Below are 19,487 nucleotides of genomic sequence, written 5' to 3' on the forward strand. Positions count from 1 at the left end.
CCCCTTGGGAATGATTCCAGCCACTTAGCTGCTTTGTCCCTAAGTGAAAATGGGAACAAAAGTAGTTTATAGGCATCTTCCTGGACTCTATTGGACTTCACAGTGTCACAAATTCTCAGGAATTTTGTGAGATGTTGGTTTGGGTCTTCATTAGCACTTCCTCCAAAGGAACAATGATTCTCCACTAGTGATATTAGCTGTGGCTTGAGCTCAAAATTGTTGGCCTGAATGGGTGGTTTCTGGATGCTACTACCACAATTCCCAGAGGTTGGGTTTATGTATGAACTAAGAACCCTCCTCTCAGGAATGGCATCGTTTCCATCAGCTCTCTCATGGTTGTGAACTTCTCTATCCATGTTGAGATCTAAAGCTTCCTCAAAATTGTCCTCAGATTCTCCTTCAGATTCCTCTTCTCCCACTACTCTCTTCCCTCTTGCTTCCCTTCTAAGTCTATGAAGGGTCCTCTCTGGTTCGGTATATGGAGGAGTTGATGTCTCTCCTCTCCTACCTGTCATACAAGAACACAGCTCAAACACAAACAAGTGAAGTACTCTTGGTTAATGGAAGAGTATGGTTAGATCAATTGAGGAATTAATTCAAACAGTTAGTGAGTCAGTGAGTTAGTTGCATGAATTTAAAGGCATAAAGAAGGAAAGCATATAACCGAGTGCAGAAATTAAAATTCACAAGTATCTTGGACAGAATTAACAAAGCAAGAGAAAATTGCTCAATCTAGTTAGCTTCCAATTTGAGAATTGTCAATCGAAAACCAATCCCCGGCAACGGCGCCATAAACTTGATGCACATAAACTAGTTATGCTACGATTTAGGAAATTGCACGATCGGCAAAATTCCTTCCGGCAAGTGCACCGGTTATCGTCAAGTAAAAACTCACAATAGAGTGAGGTCAAATCCCACAAGGATTGGTTGAGTGAGCAATTCGGATTAGAAGTGTGTTCTAGTTGAGCGGAATCAAGATTGAGATGAGAATTGCGGAATGTAAAATTGGCGGTAAAAGTAAATGACAAGAAATTGAAATGGCGGAATCTTAAATTGCAATGAATTAAAGAGCAGAAACTAAATTGCTGAAATTAAAAGGGAATGGGGGTGTTGCATGAATTGAGTTGCAGAATGTAAAGAGAAAATGGAAATCAGAAATGGGGAATTCATTGGGTTATAGGAGATATTGAGATCTCCGAATCAAAACATGTTTATCTCTTCCTCAACCAATGCGTTCATTGAATTTTGCTTGGCAATCTTATATGATTGGATACCAATCCCTTGGCTCACCAATTCTCTCTAAAAACAAACAAATTCCCAATCCCTTGGTTTAAATGTTCATAAGAAGAGATGATGCTTGATCACTGATTATACCACACAATTTCATGAACCACAATTTGGTAGGATTACATGTCACAATATCCATCCAAACCCCAATCCAATTCACTGTGAGAAAGCTTCTCTAGCATGAATCCTCCATTCCTTTCCCAAGGCTCCGAAGGATTCCAAGTATGGGTAGTTTCTTTCCCAAGACAACTACTCAATGGAATTAGATCGAGAAGCTTTCTAACAAAATTCAAGAGAAAAGATTGAAGAAGAAGGTAAACTATTATTGATTCATTGAATTACAATAGAGCTCCCTAACCCAATGAAAGGGGGTTTAGTGAATCATAGCTCTGAATTCAATTACAAAGAAAAGGAAAACTCTAAAAGTGAAGGTAAAAATCCTTCTAACTTAACTTCTATCCTATTTATACACTTTCTATATTGAGCTTCAGTTGTGCTTCTTGGGCTTTGAGGCCTCTCCTTGCTTTCCTTTTGCCTTGGGTTTATGATCCATAATCTTGATGAGGTTGTTGATCCAAATCCTGTAACATTTATTGAGCCAACTTAGTGATAATCAAATAATGACACATGACTCAATAAATTGAGATTTCAAACTCATCAATCCTTCAGGCCCAATCCCATAAACCATGATATTCAATTGGGTTTCATACCAAAGTAAGTTTACGTTAATATTTGTGCTCAAAGACTAACTTAAATCACAATATTTTTGGCCCAGAAACCTTTTCCAAGAGTGGCGTTTAAGTTGTAGTTTAAGCTTAAACTGCAGCTTAAACGCCAGACACTTCCAGTGAGGCCTTTTGTAGAAGCACGTTTAAGCTTCAGTTTAAGGTTAAACTGAAGCTTAAACGTGGAAATGGAAGAAGGTAGCCCTGGAGAGTCATGTAGTCGAACACGTTTAAGCTTCAGTTTAAGGTTAAACTGAAGCTTAAACGTGGAAATAGGAAGGGCAGCCCTGGAGGTCGAACACGTTTAACCTCCAGTTTGAGGTCAAACTGGAGGTTAAACGTGGAAAAGGGTGGAGGCATACTGGAGGTCGAACACGTTTAACCTCCAGTTTGAGGTCAAACTGGAGGTTAAACGTGGAAGCTTAGAATGGTAGCCCTGGAGGTGTCGAACACGTTTAACCTCCAGTTTGAGGTCAAACTGGAGGTTAAACGTGGAAATGGAGAGAGCAACCCTGGAGGAGAAAAGCTGTCGAACACGTTTAAGCTCCAGTTTGAGGTCAAACTGGAGCTTAAACGTGGAATGGCTCCCTGGTACTCTTCCTGGTTCTGGCGTTTAACCTCCAGTTTGAGGTCAAACTGGAGGTTAAACGTGGAACTCCTCCCTGAGTGGCATTATCATTCTGGCGTTTAACCTCCAGTTTAAGGTCAAACTGGAGGTTAAACTTCAATTCCAGCATTTCTTATCCTTCATGATTTTGACGTTTAAGCTCCAGTTTAGGCTTAAACTGGAACTTAAACTCCACATGTGATATTCAAGCTTCCTTCATTGATTTTGTTGCTTCCTTGCTTAGCCTCTTCTTCCCTGAAATCATTCAAACAATTGCATCAAAGTCTTGCAAAATTTCATGAGAAATCTTCCATTCATAGCATTTAAGTATTATAACTAAAACTCATGGAATATGCATCAAAATCATGTTGTTTGGATGGTTCATTGCTTTGTTCTTCATTTAACCATTTTTGGTTACTTTAAGCTCAAGAAAATGCATAAAACAACTAAAACTAACAGAAAAATGCTAGTGAAACTAGCCTATGATGCCTTGGCATCACCTGACAGCATCCAAATCTCACACAGCCATATCCATTAAGATCATAACAGCTATGAAGATAGTTGTGGCTCACGTCGATTCATCGTTCGGAGCTCGATTAAACCATGCCTATTTACAGTCATTAAGGTCTTATCCGCACTAAACAATCAACATTAAGGTGATCAGTTTTAATATCTCAAGTTAAGTACGAACATTCCCAAAATGAGCACTCATAGACATTCATGCCAAATGTATCTGGAAGATACCCTAACAGCATGAGACACACAAGCAGAGTATGCAATGAAGCATAGTCAGTCCACTCCCCAGGCTCTACTGGGAACGAACTGCTCTGATACCAAATTGTAACGACCCAATTTTCAGTTTGCCTAGGACATACCAGAAACTAAGTGCTACCAATTTATCATCCTAATTATTATCTATTATTTATTATATGAGCCTGATTCGTTGTTAAAAGCGTAGATAGTTAGCGAGGTAATTTTTTTTTTTGAAAATGTTTGAATTAATAAACAGAATCATTTATAATCAATTCACAAATAATAACAGATAAAACAGTTATAAACAACCACACATAAATACATCACAAGTAGTTGACAACATTCGGTGATTCAGCCTTTATTAGAATATAGACTGTTAGTTAGAACACCCCTAGATATAGCTAAATAACATCAATATACATATATATACATACAACATCCCAGGTCCTGACCTGTTCAAGAGGTCCCTAAGCTGGCACCTAGGCTAGCCTAGACTCTATACTCACCTAGTCCCTCTAAACTACTAAAGCGAGGGAAAGTACGTTCTAAGTCTTCAAAACTCAAGTCAGGTGAAACATCATCAGAAGGTGGAAGATCATCTACTATTCCTCTGCACGATCAGATATTGCTGTATGACGTCTCTCTGGTACCTCATCAGGTAGCCACACAACAGGAGTCTCGTTCACAGAATTTAGGCTAAAGTGCGCATACGAACGGGGTGCAGATGTTGGCTGGTCTCATAGTGTATACATATAAACAGATAAAGTGATTCACCCTAGACTCAGAAGACTACCTAGAGCGGAATCTTCTTTGCAAAACGGTCATCGGTAGATTACGGAAGGGTACTTTTGCTTCCATCTGAAGGGGGAAGGGAGAGAGAAGGGGTAAGAACTGGGGAGTTCTTAGTAGGGCCGGGGTTATTAGTTAAGTTCATTAATTTGTGTCGCTTAGCAGACATATAGCAGAATATAGAAATGCAGTAAACAGAAGACATATGAATAGAAAAAATAGAGTAAACTGAAAACAGATCACAAACAGAAGAATGTAAGAGAGTAAAACACAAACACAGAGAAGAGAATACAAACAAGGAAAACATACATTCATACAACAATCAAAACAGAGGAAATGCACAACCAAGTATGATGCATGTCTGTCCTATGCAGGCCATGAGCTCACGTGTCGGTTTACACCCTGCATCCCGACATTACCTAGGAACTAGTCCTAGATATGGCTTTATCTCTGTAGGTGAACTTCAGCCAACAGAAACAGCACTCCCATAAGTGAACTTTGGCTTACAGGAATAGTTCAATCACAACATAACAACTTTCTATAGGTGAACTTCGGCCTATAGAAATGGCACCTCTATAAGTGAACTTCGGCTTACTGAAATAGTCTAATTACAGCATAACAACTTTCTGTAGGTGAACTTCGGCCTACAGAAATAGCACCTTTGTAAGTGAACTTCGGCTTACAGAAATAGCGCCCCTGTAAGTGAACTTCGGCTTACAGGTATCACAACTCTATGTAGGTGAACTTCGGCCTACAGGAGCAACACCTTGAGATACACAGTTGATATTCACTGCAGGTGAACTTCGGCCTACAGGAATAACAACTCACTGTAGGTGAACTTGGGCCTCCAGGACCTCTATGGCCAACAGAAAAGCAGCAGATGAATATACAAATATCTCTGAAGTTGCCTTAACGCAACAAATGACCTTTTCAACAGGCCCTCTGCTTGTTCTCTATTCTCTTTATCATATTACTCTTTTCACTTTGTCTTTTTACTCTACTCTAATTATTCTTTTCTCTGTATCTCTTTACTTTTCTCTGGTTACTCTGTTCTTTATGTTTTCTTTACTCTGCTCTGATTTCTCTGCTTAACGTATGTATTTAAAGCTTATGTAAATTTCGGTATGAATAGTATGCCTGTCCCAAGTATAGGTTCATTAAGTCTATACTGAAACAGTTTAACTTTTCATATAATACCTAACCCTAGTCGCAACTCAAGGACTAACTATATTGCCCTAGTTCGTTCACTAATTTCTTTCTGTTTTTTTTTTTTTGTCATCAGAACTTTACAGACTTTTCCTTGATTTTTATCTCTTCTTTAAATTTTTATCTTTCCTTTATCTTTGCCTCACTAATATGTTTTTACCACTCCCTAAGTGTTTTATGAAGGTAATTATGAGATTCTGCGCTTAAAGTTGTCTTTCTAAAGCTTTTACAGAAAACTGCTTTTTTCGCATTATTTTATTATTTTTATTAAAATATTATTTTTAATTAAATATTATTATTTAATTTTTTACTATTATTTATTATTTTATCATTAAATTTTCGAAAATTACCTTGCCTTTACCTTTTAACCTTTAAAATTCACTTTTTAACCCGGTAACTTTTAATATTTCTACTTTAACCACCCTAACTTTTAGAAATTACAAAATAACCCCTCAAACACCAAAATATTTACTTCCTTTCCCTTTTATGGATCAAAAAGGTGTTCTTCATTGTTCTTCACCACACTCAAAGTGTTCTTCATGTTCTTCACAAATTCTTCAGATTCTTTCTCTGTTTTTTACCCGTTTTTCAGTCTTTTCAGCAACCGATTTTTACTATAATTCATAATAAATTAGCAGCCACTAAAACCCTATCTTTTCTACATGATTTCAACACAAATTGAACCTTAATTTAAGCCTAGGGTTTCGTTTTTCCAGCTTCTCCAAGAACATGAACTTTAAAGCTTAAATTTCATCAAATTTCATCAAAATTTCACCAAATTTTCACCAAGAATCAATCATATATGCAACCAATTTTTAGCACAGCCAAATCATACAACATTCACACATCTCAAACACAAATAATCAAAATTAATTTCGTGACACCCTACCTTGATTTGCTACTCCAAATCCGGTTACTCTTTGAAGTGTTCTTAAAGCACTTTTTCCTCCTAAAACACATAAAGAACAACTTTAAAACTCTAAACCATCAACTAAAGAACTTCAGCAGCATCTTAGGAAGGTTATCCTCACCTTAAACGTGCAGGAAATCAAAGATCTTTGGCCCACAAGTCAAGCTAAGCAAGAGATCTAAGGAAGAACATCAAGAAAGCACATGCTTAAGCATGTTTCCTTGAAAACTGAATGCAAAGGGGAAAGGAACGGCCATCTCACCTTATTTCCAGCCTTGATAAGTTACATGGTTATGTAGAGGAAGAAGAGAGGATCATTTTGGTGAAATCGGAGTTTTGATTTGAGTTTTGGTTCAGAAGAAATCAAGCTTTGAAGATTAAGTGTTCATAAAGTTTTCTCTCTTTTCTCTCCTTTCAATTTCGGCCAAAGGGAGTAAATGACCAGCCTTGGAGTGTCTTGGGGGTGTAAGGTGAGTTGTGATTGGTTGGCTTGGAGGTGGTTTAAAATAATATTCAAATATCTCAGGTGTATAACTACTAAAACTAGATGTATCGGAACACTTATAAAAACATCTCTAAAAATTATTTTCTGAGCTACTAGCATAAATGAAACTAGTAACATATTTATTATGAGAATAGAATATGTATAATGAGGCCTTAGCATTTCTAAATTCATCAGAGAGTGCTGGTGTTAAGCTGCACCAGTAAACTGTGAACCCGGTTAAACCGATTTCCTGTTTTTAACTAAAACAGACCAGGTAACCTTATAATATCATTCAAGCATCTTCTAATACTAATATAATGATAATATTATCCTATTATCTCTCTTCTCTCATGAATCGAGTCCGGTTTGTCAAACTAAGACTATTTACAAAAAACAGAATCAAAACTCCTAACCGATACGGTTCAAAAACAAGGTTCTTCGCGATTGCGTTATTGAGCTTGCCTCAGAAGAGGTTCTAGCTTAAGGATGACATAATGACAATGATGATTGAGATACTTTATGATATATAAGAGGTGTTCCCCTTACTGATTTTCCAGAGAAATCTGTGCCTTCAGAAAAGATCTCGCGTACTCGAAAAACAAGGTTGTTACAATTCCTACCTTAGAAGATCTGAAAATTACTCAACACACTAATCACAGCATCGAATGGAATTAAAGGTGATTAAAATAATTAATTTTAAAGCATAGAAAACATGCTTTTCACATACATCACATAATAAGGAAGGGAAAGTAAAACCATGCAATTAATATGAATAAGTGGGTAAAGAGTTGAATAAATCACTCAAATTAAGCACAAAGTATATCATAAAATATGGGTTTATCAACCTCCCCACACTTAAACAATAGCATGTCCTCATGCTAAATCCAAGGTAATAAGTAAGGTTAAAGTGATGGAATGTCATGCAATGCAATCTAATCTAAATGCAACTACCTAAATGAATGATGCATCATGCAATTCTACTTTTTTTATTCGCTCACTTGTATATAAAGCTTGCATGTAGTTGAATTAATTCACATTCTCAAGGAGCCATATATGTATATATATAGCCAAGCCTTAGATAATCATAAAGCACTTTTACAAGTGAGATGGGAGAAAAAAGCATTTTATGAACTTGCAAGACAATTTGATAATTCAAACAGAGATAAATGTTAATGAGCTATTGAACCCTCACTGGATTTGTGTTTACTCTCTAGTCACTCAGTGTTTATTGGGTCAATCACTCTATTCCTCTTTTTATTCCTCCTTTTCTATAACTTTTTTCTTCATCTAACTAATCAACAATTATAGAATACAGTCATACCAAAAATTATGAGGTCTTTAATTTAGGTTGTAATGGGGCCAAGGTAAAGGTAAGGATATATGTATAAGGCTAAGTGAGCTAATAAGTGAATCCTTAATTAGACTAAGATCTCACCTAACATACATAATTAGTAAAACAAAACTTCTTTACCTATTTTCCCATATTTTTCCCACTTTTGGATGTTACATTCTCATGTTTCAACTTTTGTTCTTATTCCATGTGCATTGCTTTTACTTTTGCATTTGGGGAATTCTTTTGTATCCCCTTTTTTAAATACTGAAATTTTTATTTTTTTTTATTTTTTTTTAATGCACATGGTAATTTAATCACTTTGATTTCTCATGAGCATGCTTCCCAAAAATTTTTTAGTTTGAGTTATTTTATTCTTTTCAACTCTTCTACCTTTTATTTTTTTTTTCTTTATATAATCCATGTTCCCAATAGGTTTCCCACATTTAAACTATTCATAATTTTCTATCTTAAGCTAACCAAGGATTCAACTTGGGATTTTATTTTGTTTTTCTTCTTAAGGCTAGTAGTGTGGCTAATAGAATAAAAGGGGATTTAAAGGCTCAAGGGGGCTAACAAGGGTGATGTGAAAGGTAGGTTATTTTTGGGATAAGTGAGCTAAAATCAAATAATGGCCTCAATCACTCTTTTGATATGTATCTATATTCTATATTCTATCTTCTATAATTGGACATATAGATTAAAGCAAAGTAAAGAACATCAGAATATAAAAGAAGGGCAGAACACACAGGAATAAAAATTATGGTTTAAATGTAACCATACAATTAAGCTCAAAACTCACAGGCTATGTGTTCTCTAGCTCAAAAATTATTTATCACTTATGTATGTCATGCAGGTTTAGTTAAAAATTCTCATTATTCTCAATGTAAAACTTATATTGAATGGCTTTAAAGTTCTAGTGTTTCTCCTTGATGAAGTATTGTTAACTAACATGTAATGCTATATATACAAGGTGTGGGTTGTTTTGATTCTGTTAAAGTCTCTAGTTTACTTCCCTTTTTATATTTTCCAATTTAAACTAAGCTATCTTATGCTAAAAAGGGTAAACTATACTAATTAATCCACAATTTCTATAACTAATAAGTTAGAATTGCAACTGAACTAAGTGGCTAAAATATGAACTAAAAATGCAAAATGCAGAAATAGAGTAAAAATACATGAAAGTCGCAATGTATAAGTATCCAGAAAATAAAAATAAAAATAAAGAAAAAAATACAGAAAAAATATCCAAAATAAAAGAAAAAGAGTCTGTATTGGTTCACCAAAATAATACGCCAGAGATGGCGATGATAAGCGGAAAACTTGTCTCGCAACAAATTTCCTTCGGCAAGTGTACCGAATTCGTCGTCAAGTAAAAACTCACAATAGAGTGAGGTCAAATCCCACAGAGATTGATTGATCAAGCAACTTTAATTAAAGGAATGTTCTAGTTGAGCGAACCAGAATTCGAGTTGAGAATTGCAGAAAATTAAATGGCGGGAAAGTAAATAGTGGAAACAGTAAATGCTGGAAATAAAGAGCTGAATGTAAATGGCGGAAAGTAAATTGCAGAATCTTAAATGGGAATGGGGCAATTACTCATAAAAGTAAATGGCAGAAATTAAAGAGAATGGGTAAGATCAGAAATGGGGAGTTCATTGGGCTCAGGAGATGTTGCGTTCTCCGGATCAAGTTCATTTTCATATCTTCCTCAATCAATGCATTCATTGATCTCCTTGGCAATCTTAAGTGATCGAATTACAATTCCTTGTAATTCAATCTCTCAAATCTTGATCAATAGCCAATTCCTTGGTCAATTGCTCATGAGAAGAGATGAAGTATGGTCACTGATTATACCACATGCATTTCCCAAATCAAGTGTTGGAAGGATTATAGTCACATATCCATCCACACCCAATTTGGTCCAGCATGAGAAAGCATTTCTAGCATGATCCCTTCATTCCTCTTTCAAGGTTCAGAAGAGATCCAAGTATGAATAGCTTCTTTTCCAAGATAACTACCCAATTGGATGAAGATCGAAAGCTTTCTAGTAAAATCAAGAGAAAAGATAGAAGAAGGAGAATGAAAACTAAAATTGATCCATCAAATTACAATAGAGCTCCCTAACCCAATGAAAGGGGTTTAGTTGTTCATAGCTCTGAAAAATGAAAACAAAGATGGAGAATACATGCTGAAAGTAAAACTAGAAATCTAAAGAAAGTAAATACAGAGAGTAGTTCTATGCCAAAGGCTCCCTAAAGTTTCCAGCTCCCTAAACTAATTCAAAGCTACTCCTATATATACTACTCTTCTGATCTTCTAGTTGGCTCTTCAAGTCTTGGGTATGGGCCTTTGGATCCTGAGTTTGAAGCAGTTATCTTCTTCATTGGGCTTAGCTTTGCTTGCAGAGAGAAAGTGTGAAGTAGGCAGGGACTTTTAGCTCAGGCCGTTAGTGGTGTCAATGTTAAGTGAAAGTGTGGGTTCGAGAACGTTAGTGACAATCACCTTTTTCACTAACGTTGCTCACCCAAGTATGAGCCACGTTAACCTCAACGTTAGTGGCACAAACGTTACCACTAATGTTGCCTCTTGGTCCTTCGCATACGTTATTGGGACTTACCTTTCCCAATAACGTTGATAAGCTTCCCCCTTCCCTACGTTAGAGTCCACGTTAACTTAGTTAATGTGGCTCTTAACATAAGGTTACCCATCCTTCGAGAATGTTAGTGACACTTACCTTTGTCACTAACGTTCCAATGTGCCCCTATTTCTCACGTTAGAGTCCACGTTAACTAGGTTAACGTGGCTTCTAACGTAGTCATGCTAGCCATCTCCAACGTTAGTGACAAAGGTGAGTGTCACTAACGTTGGCTCCTCATCTCTTTATCCACGTTAGCTTCCACGTTAACTAAGTTAACGTGGGAGTTAACGTTGCTCATGGTGGCTCTTGGTGGTTCACCCCAACGTTAGTGACAAAGGTAAGTGTCACTAATGTTGGCGACCAATTGCTCTCTCCATGTTAGCTTCCACGTTAACTAAGTTAACGTGGGAGTTAACGTGGCTTATGGAAGCTTGGCCAACGTTAGTGACAAAGGTGAATGTCACTAACGTTGGCTTCCCTTTTGCTTCTTAACGTTAGAAGCCACGTTAACTAAGTTAACGTGGCAACTAACGTGGCCAATTATGAGCTTGGTCCAACGTTAGTGACAAAGGGGAGTGTCACTAACGTTGGCCTTATTGTCTTCTTCCACGTTAGAGTTCACGTTAACTTAGTTAACGTGACTCTTAACGTGGCTTTATGATGGCTTCGAGGGCGTTATTGGCGATTACATTTCTCATTAACTTTGCAAGTTAGCACCCATTCCACATTAGAGGTCACGTTAGTGGGACTAACGTGACTGCTAACGTGGTTCTTCTTTGCTTCCTTTGTCCTGAAATCAAGCAACAAAGTGCATCAAAGTTCTAGTCCAAGTCATGAGTCATGCATCATCCAATTTATCATATAATTCATGCAAAATCCTCATGAAATCATGTAAAGTGCACAATGTATGCTTGAATCAAGATGTAAGTGAATATCTACCCAAAACTAGCTTATTTTCTAAGAAAATGCACGAAAATACCCTAAAAACAGTAAAGAAAAGGTCAGTGAAACTGGCCAAAATGCCCTGGCATCACAACACTAAACTTAAAGCTTGCTTGTCCCTAAGCAAGTATTGGAACAAGAGAATGATGAATGGTATGCCAAGAGAAATGAGTCATTCTTGTGGAAGTCATTTTGCTGGTTTTATGGTGGTTTCATGCATAGTAACTTAGGTTCATTCCTTCACTAGCTTTCAGACCTTTATCATGTCCTAGAATACTCACTGTGATTGCATCCCATGAGACTTTTATTCATTGATCCTTTTGTTGTCATTTCAGGGCTTATTTGTGTTCTTAGGCTAAGTGCTCTGTAAGGGGGCAACTCTTTAAAATAAGCTTTCAGCCAACACTCCCGAACCAGTTGGTTCAAGGTGCTAGGTGTTGAAGCACCCCTAAGGACTTACTTCCTCAAGTCTCTCCCCCATACATACACACCACAGGCACATGGTTTGTTTATTTTCTTTCCTTGAGGTCTTGGTGTCCAGCACCTCTTTGGGCTACTAAATGTTCTATAGCAAAGATTGCTCTTGATGGTGGACTTTCAGCTGATAATCCCGGGTTAGTTAACCCAAGTTACCAGGTGATAAAGCACCCCTGAGAGCTTAGTAATCCAAGCAGATCCTTGGTACAGGAACACCACAGACACATCCCTCAAGACTCAAATCCTTGGTGCCTAGCCTCTTTTCTTGCTATTATTTTTTTTTTCTTTTATTCTTCAACTTTGATTGTTCTTTCCCTTTTTCTTATTAGGATCTTATTATTTAGCTAGTCTCATGGGTATGTTCAAAGCATAGTATTCATGATAGATAGTTGTCTTCCCACCTTGTGGTTGAACCAACTTAGCTAACTTATGACCACACCACAAACTCAGGAACTTACTCCATAGTATGAACTCCACTCTGGTCTTTTATAAAACACTCATTCTCTTTTCATTTGATTCAAAAGGACAAGCATACAAGTAAGCAAAGTGAGGATGCAGTGACATAAAGACTAGCAAGCATAGACCTATTCAACAAAAAGCTTAAAAGACAGAATTTAAAAAGGTTCAAACTATCATGGAAGCATGTTCTATTTCATACAAGATCTTCCTTATTTAAAGCATAGAAAAAGATTGACCAAAGAAGGAACTCCACCACCTTTTACTCATGTGGATGCCTATGCTTCCCTACTTGCTTGTCCTCTTTGTGTCCTCTTGCATTTCCTCGCATCCGTGCCAATCTTGCTTGCTTCCAATCCTCAAGTGCCTTCCTCACTGATTCATGACTCTCTTCCACCCTTTGTCTTTCTTCTCGTGCTAATTCATCCCTCATTTCTTCATACCTTGCGATTCCTGGATGCAATATAGGCAGCTGTCCTACTAAGTATCCGAGCCTGGCTTGAGTGTTTATATGATGCCCAGTCTCGCTCATGTAAACTCCTTCTGCGAATGCCCTTTGCTCGTCCAATAGTTCTGCCTGTTCTATTTGTCTTCGATGCATCTCATGTATGTGTGCACCTTGATGTGCTTGGATGTTGATTAGCTTCTAGATAGATTCTTGTTGTTCATTTTGCCTTTGTTCTATCCTGTGGAATGTTTCACTCCATTGTTGTCCTTGACTCAGTTGCTGCTCCATCATTTGCTTTTGCCACTCCCCTTGTTGAGTCATCCATCTTGAAAGTGATTTCTCTTGCTGCCCCATCATCTGTAGTTGAAGCTCTTTCTGTTCTCCTTGGCTTTCCAAATATTGTCGAGACAGGCCATCAATGGCTTCCTGTAGTTGGTGCATATCCAGAGTGGCTGGTGCTTGCCCCTCTAAGATTTGTCCTTCTATTACTTGAGGGGCTGGCCTCTTCCTTTGCTTTCGTTTAGGCAGGGGAGATGCGGTAGCATGCATCCGTCGAACGGTTATTGGAATGCCCTCTTTTATCCACACGGGGTCTTCATCTTCAAACACCACCCCAGCTTTCTTGCATAGTCGGTAAATGGTGCTGGGGTAACCTAACTTTCCTCTTGAGTCGCTTTTCTCTGCCATCTTTCTAATGCCTGCGGCTATGAGTTCATGAACCTTGATCTCTCCTCCTTTGAGTATACAGTGCACCATTATGGCTCTCTTGAGATTCACCTCCGAGTTGTTCCCTGCTGGGAGGATGGACCACCTTACAATTTCGAACCACCCTTTTGCTTCCAGAGTGAGGTCTGCTCTCTTGATGAACCTTGGTCTCCTATCCGCATATATTTCCCAGTCAGCTCCGGGTACACAAATGTCTTGCACAATCTGATCATGATTGGGGCTGTTGTCCATTCTTTAATGATAACTCTCTTCTTCAAACGGTATGGACCGTAGCTTTAATGCCCTCATGACACTCATGGGACCAAAATCCACCATCTTTCCTCTCACAAAGCTTGCATATGACTCATCTGCCTTATCATATCGGACCGCATTTGCATAAAACTCTCTTACAAGATTTGCATTTACCTTAATGACCGGATCAGTGAGGAGCTCCCATCTTCTCTTTTCTACCTTCTTTATGATTTCGGGACACTCAGTTTTCCTAACTTGAAATCCCAGCTCATAAATGATCTCCTTATCCACCATCCACCCGTATTGCAATGCATGGTGCAAGCTTCTAAATCTCTTTTTATCATACGGGTGTTGCTCCATAGGTTCCTTTCCCTTCCTTCTTTTAAAGCTCGAAGATGCCATGAATGAGGGTTAATGTGTGAAGGTGGTAAGGGTGTGGAGATTTTTGGTTGTTTAGGGTTGAGTGCAATGAAGGGAGTGAGTGGGAATGTTTTCAATGGGGTAGGAGGTGCTTTGTCCCGAAATGGAGAGGTATGAAGAGTGGGTTACGGAACAAGGATCACTTATATAGAGAAGTTGTGAGTGAATGGAAGGTGTGGATTGATGGAGTGGTTGCTTGATGGACGGTTGGGGTTGTGCACGAAGGAAGGACAAGGATCATCACTTTATGATGGAGATTGTTCGGTCTTCAAGGGTCCCATTCTTTTCTATGTTGCATGGCAATATTTTCCAATGCGTTCCCTTTTTAGAACAAGTGTGTAGTCCCTCCTTTTGTGGTGTCCGAACCTTCTTCATTTAATTGTCCAATCAATCCCTTTCAATGCTCCTTTCCTTTTCTCTATAAAAATAAAATAAGAAAAAATCAATATCATAAAAAAGATTTAAACTTTACGGCTAGAATAATAAAGAAAAAGAATTAAATTGTTTATTCATGAACACCAACTAACTAACTAACTGTGTATCCTTATATGCATATTTGTGGCACCTTGGGTGACACCAAACTTAGTTTGGAGCACTGTGATGAAAAGTTTTTGTTCAAAGCTCCAAGACTAGCATGCTCTGAGTTGCATTCATGCTTTCTTGGCATGCTTTGAACACCAAACTTGTTCTTCACTATATACTGCATAATAAGGATTTCACCAAGTGTTTGTCAAGTTTGGGTTGGAATTCATAAATATTGACTTATTCACTATTTTCTAAAAGCATGTAAAACATGGGTTGCCTCCCATGAAGTGCTTCTTTAGCGTCACTAGCTTGACGTTTTGCCTTCATCATGGAGGTTGATAATACTTCAAGTCTTCTCCTCTGGCAGTAGACCTATATCCAGTAGTTGCATCAATGATCTCTACATGTTCCAAGGAGAGAATTCTGTTGATAGTGAAGACCTTAGGTAACTGAGATGGTACAGTAGGGAGATCAGGGGGAATATCTGGGAAGTAAGCTGAGATTACTTTATCCCCTGGAGAGAAGTCCTCAGTGGGGATCTTCTTGTTCCTCCACCTCCTTGGTACCTTCTTCTTTGTTCCTTGTGATGTTGTCTTACTCTTTGTGACCTCCTCCTCTAAGGAAATGTGGTTACTGGTCTCATATTTTTCTGGTGGTTTAGGTTCCTCCTGATTTTCTTTGAGCTGTGGCAATTGCTGCTTGCCTTGTTCATCAATCAAGGGGATCTCCAGATGTGCTCGTTGTCTTTCAGTGCTTGTCTCTTCCTTCAGTGTCTCACTGTGATCCTTCCTTGGTTCCTTGTTCTCTTGATCTATTTCTTGTGAGTGTTTGAAAACAGTGAAGGTGAGCTGTTCATCATGGATTCTCAAGATTAACTCCCCTCGCTCCACATCTATGAGTGCTCTAGCTGTAGCTAGGAATGGTCTTCCCAATATGATTGGGTGAGTGTGACTCTCTTCCATGTCCAATATGACAAAGTCTGTTGGGAGGAAGTATTTCCCAACCTTTACCAACACATTTTCCACCACTCCTATTGCTTGTTTTTGAGTTTTGTCAGCCAGCCTGATGACTACATCTGTGGGAATTATCTTATTGATCTGCAGCCTCTTCACAAGGGATAAGGGTATTAAGTTGATGCTTGCTCCCAAATCGCAAAGTGCTCTATCAAACATTGTTTCTCCTATGGCACAGGGGATATGAAAACTCCCTGGGTCCTTTCTTTTTGTAGGCAACTCTGGTTGAATGAGGGCGCTGCACTCCTTGTTCATCACTATAGTTTGGCCTCCCTTGAGTGAGCTTTTCCTGGGAAGCAGTTCCTTCATATACTTGATTTATGCAGGCATTTGTTGGATGGTCTTGATGAATGGTATGTTTACATGCAGAGATGCAAACAAGTCAAGAAATCTTGAGTATATTCTCTTCTCCACAGCACCATTGAGTAGTTGGGGAAAGGGTGCATAGAGTCTCAGCAGCTCTTGTTGTGAGATTTTTGGTTCTTGGTGATCTTTTTCCTTCTTCTCTACTGCGGTATCTCCAGGTTGTTCTGACGGCTTGCTTGGCTTGTCCTCAGTCTCCTTATCACTTATAGTGACCATCTTGCAATCTTCCCATCTTACTTTCTTTGTTTCACCTCTCGGATTTTTTTCTGTATCCCTTGGGAATCCATCTGTAGGTTTGGGCATTTGCTCAGAGAGATATCCCACTTGAGATTCCAACCTCTTGATGGTGTCACCCTGGTTCTTAAAATTTGCTCGCACTTCCTCCTTGAATGCCTTGTTGTCTTGAATCTCCTTGCCTATGCCTTCAAGTAGATTCTCAATCCTTGAGAGTCTGTCATCAAATGATGGTGGATTGGGATTAGAGGTAGAAGGATGAGGAGTGTTATTTTGGTTTTGATATGGATGTGGAGAGGTGTTGTCATGGTGGTGTTGATATGTTCTCTGTGTAAATTGTTGGTGAGCTGCATTGTTGTTGGGGTTGTGATGTCTCTGATCTTGGCCTTGATCTTATTGATTCCCCCACCCAAAGTTTGGGTGATTCCTCCAACCAGGGTTGTAGGTCTTGGAGTATGGATTATGGTTTTGCCTAGATGAATTCCCAATGTAGTTGGCTTGCTCCTGACTACCCTCTGCTTCTTCATTCACTCCTTCTTGGGTTGCTGATGAAGTGGTGATTGCTGCTACTTGGTTCCTCTCCATCTTCTTGGTTAGGTCAGCCAGCTGCTTGGTAATGAGCTTATTTTGGGCCAGCAGAGCATCTACATTGTTTAGCTCCATCACTCCTCTAGTGTTCCCTCTTTCAGAAGCATAGAAATAGTCATTTTCTGCTACAGTTTCAATAACATCTATGGCCTCCTCAATGGTCTTCTTCTTGTTCAGAGATCCCCCGGATGAGTGGTCTACTGCTTTCTTTGATTCATAAGAAAGGCCTTCATAGAAAATGTGTAGCTGCACCCATTCATTGAACATATCTGGTGGACACCTCCTTGTCAGGTCCTTAAACCTCTCCCATGCTTCATATAGAGTCTCACCATCTTGTTGCCTGAAAGTTTGGACCTCAGCTCTTAGCCTGTTGATTCTTTGGGGAGGATAGAATCTGGCTAAAAATTTGTTCACCACATCTTCTCAAGTTGTAAAACTCTCCTTCGGAAAAGACTCCAGCCACTTGGCTGCCTTATCCTTGAGTGAGAATGGAAATAAGAGCATTCTATAGGCGTCAGGATGAACACCATTAGACTTCACCGTGTCACATATCCTCAGGAAGGTGGTTAGATGTTGATTGGGGTCTTCTTGGACGCCTCCTCCAAATGAACAGTTGTTCTGAACAAGGGTGATGAGCTGTGATTTTAGTTCAAAATTGTTGGCATGGATGGTTGGCTTTTGAATGCTACTTCCACAGTTTCCCGTGTTTGGGTTGATGTAAGAGCCTAAAACTCTTCTCTCCTCCCCAGCATGATTTGCTCGACCTTCTCTGCCATGGTTGTGAGCCTCTTCTTCATGATGGTTTTCCATGTTTTCTTCCATGTTTGGTTCAAAGTATTCCTCCTCTTCCTCGGCACCAACTACTCATTTTTCTCTTGCTTCCCTCTTTAATCTAAAGAAGGTCCTCTCAGGTTCAGAATCAAAGGAAGTTGAAGCTCCGCTTCTTCTCCCTGTCATACAACCAACAAAGCACAAGCAAGGAAAATAGATGCAGAAAGTATTTCTGTTAGAATTACTGTTAGTGTGAGTGATGCAATATATCAAACAGTTAGTGGGTTAGTGAACTGAATTGTAAATAACTAAAAAAAACGAAAAAGTAGGGGTAAGGGAAGAAATTAACTAAAACTGAAAGTAAATTGCTCAAACAGAAAATTAAATCAAACAAACTAAAAATGCTCATTCTAGTTATCCTCCAATTTAATCATTGTTGATTCAAAATCAATCCCCGGCAACGGCGCCATAAACTTGATACGTGGAAAACTTGTCTCGCAACAAATTTCCTTTGGCAAGTGTACCGAATTCGTCGTCAAGTAAAAACTCACAATAGAGTGAGGTCGAATCCCACAGAGATCGATTGATCAAGCAACTTTAATTAAAGAAATGTTCTAGTTGAGCGAACCAGAATTTGAGTTGAGATTTGCAGAAAATTAAATGGCGGGAAAGTAAATAGTGGAAACAGTAAATGCTGGAAATAAAAAGCTGAATGTAAATGGCGGAAAGTAAATTGCAGAATCTTAAATGGGAATGGGGTAATTGCTCATAAAAGTAAATGGCAGAAATTAAAGAGAATGGGTAAGATCAGAAATGGGGAGTTCATTGGGCTCAGGAGATGTTGCGTTCTCCGGATCAAGTTCATTTTCATCTCTTCCTCAATCAATGCATTCATTGATCTCCTTGGCAATCTTAAGTGATCGAATTACAATTCCTTGTAATTCAATCTCTCAAATCTTGATCAATAGCCAATTCCTTGGTCAATTGCTCATGAGAAGAGATGAAGTATGGTCACTGATTATACGACATGCATTTCCCAAATCAAGTGTTGGAAGGATTATAGTCACATATCCATCCACACCCAATTTGGTCCAGCATGAGAAAGCATTTCTAGCATGATCCCTTCATTCCTCTTTCAAGGTTCAGAAGAGATCCATGTATGAATACCTTCTATTCCAAGATAACTACCCAATTGGATGAAGATCAAAAGCTTTCTAGTAAAATCAAGAGAAAAGATAGAAGAAGGAGAATGAAAACTAAAATTGATCCATCAAATTACAACAGAGCTCCCTAACCCAATGAAAGGGGTTTAGTTGTTCATAGCTCTGGAAAATGAAAACAAAGATGGAGAATACATGTTGAAAGTAAAACTAGAAATCTAGAGAAAGTAAATACAGAGAGTAGTTCTATGCCAAAGGCTCCCTAAAGTTTCCAGCTCCCTAAACTAATTCAAAGCTACTCCTATATATACTACTCTTCTGATCTTCTAGTTGGCTCTTCAAGCCTTGGGTATGGGCCTTTGGATCCTGAGTTTGAAGCAGTTATCTTCTTCATTGTG

The 19,487-nt window shown here is 38.5% G+C and overlaps 1 non-coding gene across 1 annotated transcript; it reads left to right on the forward strand.

Moving 5' to 3' along the window:
- The first annotated feature begins 17,420 nt into the window (after positions 1 to 17,420).
- LOC148577516 (small nucleolar RNA R71) lies at positions 17,421 to 17,527 on the forward strand. The gene has a single exon (XR_015903536.1). It is a non-coding gene; the product is annotated as a small nucleolar RNA R71 (small nucleolar RNA).
- The last annotated feature ends 1,960 nt before the right edge of the window (positions 17,528 to 19,487 follow it).

Source organism: Arachis ipaensis, chromosome B1, assembly GCF_059453495.1.
Source record: "Arachis ipaensis isolate K30076 ecotype BB chromosome B1, ASM5945349v1, whole genome shotgun sequence".
NCBI lineage: Eukaryota > Viridiplantae > Streptophyta > Magnoliopsida > Fabales > Fabaceae > Arachis > Arachis ipaensis.